This window comes from Cherax quadricarinatus, chromosome 88 (assembly GCF_038502225.1).
Source record: "Cherax quadricarinatus isolate ZL_2023a chromosome 88, ASM3850222v1, whole genome shotgun sequence".
In the NCBI taxonomy this organism is placed as follows: Eukaryota; Metazoa; Arthropoda; class Malacostraca; order Decapoda; family Parastacidae; genus Cherax; species Cherax quadricarinatus.
The window spans coordinates 4,056,126-4,062,632 of record NC_091379.1 but is presented as its reverse complement, the minus strand read 5'-3'; positions in this window follow the sequence as shown (position 1 = coordinate 4,062,632).

Sequence of the window (6,507 nt, the reverse complement as noted above, 5' to 3'; positions counted from 1 at the left end):
ACACTGGAAAGTGTATATGTCTCAGTGTATATATACTCAGTCTTTACTTTGATCACTATTTTAGTTATCAAAGTATTTTTGACTGGTGGTAAACACGCAATATACAGCCTAAATGGTCATCATGTAGTCGATAGACTTCAAACCTCATTACCCAACCAACTAACGTCGTCACTTGTTTTCCATAGGAAAAAAATATCGTTTTCAAAGGTCTTTAATGCAATAATAATAATAATAATAATAATAATAATAATAATAATAATATCATACAGCAATTAGATTCGATTCGAGGAAGGGAAAGATACCCCCAGTCCCTTGGATCAAGAGCCCTTCACCAGCATCACTGGTAGCCAGTCACTGTTGCAAAGAATAAGACAATTTCCAGAGATGCAAACACGGAAATTTCTGGTGAAAAATCTTTCCTACTGTGCTGCCAGTAAGATCATTACGTCCCACAGAGATTAATTCCATCAAGGGTAGTGTCTAATTCCATGGATCAAGAGCCCTTGAAGCAGCATCAATGCACTCTCATTTCCCCCTTAATTAAGGGTAAATTTGCTTGAGTACCCCCGGACAGTTTTTTTTTAGTTTAATATGCTTATTATGCAGCCCATACCCATCCTGTGGATGGTAGTCACCCCATACCCATCCTGTGGGTGGTAGTCACCCCATACCCATCCTGTGAGTGGTAGTCACCCCATACCCATCCTGTGGGTGGTAGTCACCCGATACCCATCCTGTGGGTGGTAGTCACCCCATACCCATCCTGTGAGTGGTAGTCATCCCATACCCATCCTGGGGCAGTAGTCGCCCAATACTCATCCCCACACAACACATACAGGGACTCAGCATATCGTTCCTGACAATCAACTTCTTGACGTTCTCTGTATCTCCTAATTCAGACCTTCATCAGTTTTTGTGATGGGGCTGAGGGCGTCTCACTGTCCAGTTGACGTTTACCAGACGTATCAGTCTTCCTTAATTCAACCAGATGATTTTTAATCGCTTCCCTCAATACACTCTTTTGGAAATCATCACAGGAAGTATCTATATTATTTTTGAATTCAGTCAGCATTGACCTGACCATGTTGATTGCCTTAATATCCGGGAAATGTCTCATTCTAATGCAGAACCAACGGATGATGTCAATGGAGTCCGTGAGCCTGGAGCTAACAACTATGTCCATGTGTGATGAATGGTTTGGAAAACCGACAAGTTGAAGATTGAGACACTTATGCAGCATATGCTGCATAAGTGTCTCAATCTTCAACTATGTCCATGAAAGCCAGCATATGGTACGACCAAGTACCGTTGTCCTGTCGTACACAACAAATAGACCTAACTCTTGTGAAACAGGAGTGCTTTTCGAAATATTCTTTTACTACTTCGATGGAGATCTGAGAACAACCACCACCGTATAGTATAGCAAGGTCCCATCTTGGCAGGCATATATTGAAACACAGTGAGGTTCACTAGTCAAACATACAATACAGCCATGACCTTTGGGTAGAGGAGGCTGGCAAAGTAGTTGTGTACGAATGGTATATAATACCGACAAGATGAGAGTAAGACACATGTGCAACATCTGGGTATCTTTATTGTAGACGTTTCGCCATCCAGTGGCTTTATCAATACAAATTCCAGGACATAACATAAGACAGTAGAACTATGTACAGAAGATGAGGTAATCAGTCCCTCAACCTAGCAGTAGGTGCGAACAGCACCATAGTCGTGGAGAATCTCCACCGAATGCACGAGGCTTGTTACTAAGAATGGTGTGATAAACACCAATATACTGAACTTCCAGTCTCTTCCCTTCACTTACTAATCTGATAAGTCACCAGGATACTTGTGGGGCTCGAACCCGCGATGCTTGAGTTTTACAAGTCTAGAGGAGTATGCTAACCACTGGGCCGGCTGGGTATGGGTAAATATGGTTTAGAAAGACACGTAAGCAAACACTATAACATATTTATTAGAAAACGTTTCGGTCCTGGGACCTTGATCACTTCTAACATACAGAGGTAGAAAGACATTATATATAGGCGGAGAGTGAGATGTGACGCACGTGACCTGAGGAATGTCATAAGAACATAAGAATGGAGGAACACTGTAGAAGGCCTACTGGCCCATGCGAGGCAGGTCCTTATCAAAACAACCTCTGCCTATGATGAGGACGGGTAGACGATGAAATCATGTGACTCCTGTGTTGTTGGGTTGGTGCTGCTTAAGTATCATGTATGCCAATGTTTTTGAAATTTTGTAGTTTCCAGTGTTGCGTTCTATAGTGTCGGTGACGGCGATTAGTGAGGCTTCTAGGCACCGTCGGCGTCTGAGGTCTGGTTCGGTGAGAACGAGTTGTGCCTTATTCCAGTTCATCAAATGTCCCGTGGAGTCTCTGTGGAGGGCACAGGCGTACCTTACATCGTCTCTGTTAGAGGCATTTCGATGCTCATTCAAGCGGACTGCAAGATCTCTGCCTGTCTCGCCTACATATTTCTTGGGACAGAACCCACAAGGGATAGTGTAGACGCCTGCTGTAGAAGTTAGAGGTGTGGGGCTGCGTTTCGTAGTGAGGTCTTTGATAGATGATGTGTTTATGGTGGAAACGTTGATGTTACTCATAGCAAGTGCCCGGCGAGTATTCGTGGCAACATCACCACATGGGAGTACTATGAACTGCTTAGGGGGCTGTTCCATGGGCGGTTTGTTGAGAATAGCTTGTGCCTTAAGTCTGCAATCTCGGATGAAGAAAGATGGGAACTGAAGACGTGTAAAGGCTTGTGTTATGTAAGTGCATTCTTCTAGAAAACAAGGGCTGGAGATGCGAAGAGCTCTCAAGAAGCCAATGAGGACTCCTCTCTTAGTGCGGGTGTCTTGGTGTGAATAAAAGTGTATAAGATCGTCCTTGTTGGTAGGTTTTCTATACACTTTGAAGAGAAGTTTGTCACTGTCGGGAGATCTGTACAGCAGAACGTCGAGGAAAGGAAGTTTGCCATCATTTTCGAGTTCAAGTGTAAACTTTATTGATGGTTCAACTGCATTGATCTTGTTACAGTGTTTGCTTACGTGTCTTTCTAAACCAACTTGTCGGTATTTATTACCAAGGTTTATACCATGGGTAAATATATTCAACTAAATATATTTATGCACCATAAGAATGTTTACATAGGTACCTTATAGTGATAGTGATAATGTAGTGTGTTATATAGTGATAGTGCGATGTGTTATAATAGTGTAGATAGTGCAGTGCATTATATAGTGTGTGTTACATGGTGATAGTGTAGTGCAGTGTAGTGTTTTGCAGTGTAGTGAAGTGCAGTGTAGTGTTGTGTAGTGTTTACCTGGAGTTTACCTGGAGAGAGTTCCGGGAGTCAACGCCCCCGCGGCCCGGTCTGTGACCAGGCCTCCTGGTGGATCAGAGCCTGATCAACCAGGCTGTTGCTGCTGGCTGCACGCAAACCAACGTACGAGCCACAGCCCGTCTGGTCAGGAACCGACTTTAGGTGCTTGTCCAGTGCCAGCTTGAAGACTGCCAGGGGTCTGTTGGTAATCCCCCTTATGTATGCTGGGAGGCAGTTGAACAGTCTCGGGCCCCTGACACTTATTGTATGGTCTCTTAACGTGCTAGTGACACCCCTGCTTTTCATTGGGGGGATGGTGCATCGTCTGCCAAGTCTTTTGCTTTCGTAGTGAGTGATTTTCGTGTGCAAGTTCGGTACTAGTCCCTCTAGGATTTTCCAGGTGTATATAATCATGTATCTCTCCCTCCTGCGTTCCAGGGAATACAGGTTCAGGAACCTGAAGCGCTCCCAGTAATTGAGGTGTTTTATCTCCGTTACGCGCGCCGTGAAGGTTCTCTGTACATTTTCTAGGTCGGCAATTTCACCTGTGTAGTGTTGTGTATGTAGTGCAGTGTATTGCAGTATAGTGTCGTGTAATGTAGTGAAGTCCAGTGTAGTGTAGTGTAGTGTTGTGTAGTGTTGTCATGTGGGGTTCGAAACATGGATTGGGTAATAAACACTCACGTTGGATGTTCTAGTATATTGGATGGAATATATGGGGAGTGCCCAGCCTGACCTGCCTCTCTGCTTCCTATCTTTACGAGTTACGGCTGCCTCACGAGATGGTTCCTAGGGGTGAGCGGCATTCAAAACATGCTAAGGTCAGCTGTAACAGTGAATAACAAGTGATTCACACAGACAGTTGGTAGTGAGTCACTATGACACTGGTAACTGATTACTGGTATGGTACTACTGAGAGCTCGGCGATGCTAACGTATGTCATCCCGACATACAGCTAATACAAATTAGAGACAACAGGCTTACGGCTTGGGCTGATTCTATACAATGTCAAAGTACACAACAATTGAACATTACAACATACACATAAGGAGAATATCGGAATGGAAGCTAGCGTAACTTACTGTAATGCATTACAAGGTATGGTATAGCACAACTCATAGAATGAGACTCAACATTGGGATTACACAAGAGAAGTGATGAAAAAATTTGATCGATCGATTTGTATTCAAGTGATCTACAGATTCTGAGGAAGGAATATATACAAAGAAAGAAGTGCTTAACAGAAAAGGCAGACTTAGTGCACTCAAATCTAGACTGTTAAATCTCAGAATTTGGAGAGAATGTGAACACAAAAAGAATTCTTGAATATTAATAAGTTGATACTGTAATTATTCATCTATACAGGTTATTTACATTTAACCCCAACTCTGCTAGGGTGAGATTGACATATGCAGAATGGGTGTCATCATTGGAGGATCAAACTCTGTTGCACTGGCTAACTCATGCCGCATTTGAGGCAGATCTGAATTGGTAGTTACAAATGATACTTGTGGTTTTCTCAATACCTGTCATGTATGTAGGGAATAACCACATTCAGGTTGATCATCTGACTGAGTATTAGAGGTAGAGAGTACAGGATCAGGAGGATTGTCAGAGTTTGTCACATTAGTCTGAGTTGGAACATCATTATCATCACATACTAACTTCATATGATCTAAATGAGATTCTTTATACTGACCAGTACTAATTTCTCTAACCTTATATTTATTGCCATTGATATGTTCAACTACTCGATAAGGACCAACAAACTTTTGATCAAGCTTAGGCATTGCAGACGTTTTGTTAAAGTTAGTTAGCATAACTCTCGAACCTACTGTAATTTTGGTCAGCTTTGCTCGAGCGTTTGCGACTCTTGTAAATTCTGCTGTTGATTTATGAAGTGTTTCATGGATTCTTCTAAAAACACTTTGAGCTAAGCTGGTACGAGTTGCTATGAAATCATCAGGGTTGTAATTTGGTTTTGGGCTAGAATATAACAACTCATAAGGCAAACGTTTATCTACACCGTACAATGCATAATGTGGAGTGTCACTGATAGAAACATTGTAAGCAGAATTTATGGCACACTGAACATCAGGTATAACTTCATCCCAAGTTTCACTGTTGGGATTAGTAGTGGCTCTCAAGACATCAAGTACTTTCTTATTGGTTCGTTCTGCTAACCCATTGCTGGCAGGATGATGAGGAACAATGGTAGATTTAGAGATCTTGTACAAGGTACACAAATTTTTAAGAATCTCATTACAGAATTCACCTCCATTATCTGTTGCTAGGGACTTAGGGGTGGTATGCCTGCAGATAATGCGTTCTTTAAACACTTTAGCTACTGTCTCAGCGATCTTATCTGCAATAGGAACTAACTCACAATATCTGGCGAAATGATGTACCATAACACACAGAAGTTTGTTGCCCTGGAGGAAGCATTGAAAATTAGTTAACAAATCTAGCGCAACTCTTTCCCACAGTTTGCTAATAGTGGGATACACCTGGATTGGATTAGGACCATTAACATTTTCTTTATGTTGCATGCAGACACTACATTTCTTAACATACTCAGAAATATCAGTTGCCATATGAGGCCAAAAGTATTTCAATCTGGCTTGTTTTACTAAACAATCCATACCAGGGTGTGCAACACCTGGTACATTGTGAACTAGCTGTAAGTGGTAAGTGTTCAAAGGTAGGATTGAACTCTTGGATAGTCAAGGTCCATCTGGCTAACCTTCCAGTAGGTTGCTTGTTCTGGAATAAAGGTATCAGTGGAGCATGGTCTGTCAAGACATGAACAGAGTACTGATAAATAATGTCTCGGAAGTGCTTTAAAGACCATACTATTGCTAAAACTTCTTGCTCAGTTACTGTATAATTACATTCAGCCTTTGTAAGGACTCAGCTAGCAAATACAACTGTATTGTACTTGCCATCAGTCTTCTGAGCTTGTACGGCACCTATGCCAATAGAACTAGCATCAGTTGTCAGATAGAAGGGCTTAGAAAAATCTGGAAATTTCAAAATTGGAGCAGATGTTAGCTTTTCTTTTAGAGTTTGGAATGCTCTTTCTTGACTGAAGGTCCAAACGAAAGGAGCATCTTTCTTAAGCAACTCAGTTAGAGGAGCAGCTATGGAAGAAAAATTGGCAATGAAA